This window comes from Panthera pardus, unplaced genomic scaffold (assembly GCF_024362965.1).
Source record: "Panthera pardus isolate Hobbes unplaced genomic scaffold, ASM2436296v1 HiC_scaffold_17, whole genome shotgun sequence".
Lineage (NCBI taxonomy): Eukaryota > Metazoa > Chordata > Mammalia > Carnivora > Felidae > Panthera > Panthera pardus.
Genome location: NW_026526732.1, coordinates 31,253,343 through 31,253,737, shown reverse-complemented (window position 1 = coordinate 31,253,737; position 395 = coordinate 31,253,343). Strand labels below are relative to the sequence as shown.

At 38.7% G+C, this 395-nt stretch overlaps 1 long non-coding RNA gene across 1 annotated transcript in view; it reads right to left on the bottom strand.

Moving 5' to 3' along the window:
• Positions 1–214: 214 nt before the first annotated feature.
• The window catches only part of LOC109249836 (uncharacterized), a 4,949-nt gene continuing 4,768 nt past the window's right edge, over positions 215–395 (bottom strand). Inside the window, exon 3 of the long non-coding RNA XR_002072783.2 lies at positions 215–395. This exon is cut by the window's right edge and continues 311 nt beyond it. This is a non-coding gene — a long non-coding RNA (uncharacterized LOC109249836).

Genomic DNA, 395 nt, shown 5'->3' with positions numbered 1-395 from the left:
AGCTAATAGGCTAGCTTTTACGACAAAAGCAGAATGGGAAGCAAAGTTGCCTTATCCCCGACTCAGGAATATTCTTCTTCCAGCCCTAAGTTTGGAGCCCTTGACTTTAACCTCACTGTGCTTTTTGTCTGATCAGGAGGGGCTATTTATGAGGAGTCATACAAAATAAACATGGAAAGTTCACTGTAAAATATGACAACCACTTTAAATAATGTTGACTTAATTAAACTTTAAACTTTATTTATATATTTTATGGCTTTAGTGTGAGCTCTTCTCGGATGTTTACTTCAGCGGAAGATCCATCATGTGAGGACCTTGAGAGGAATTAATCCCCCTACCCCTGGCACAGAACTGAGTTCCAACAATTCAGATCTAAATATTTAGCGGTGGATGAT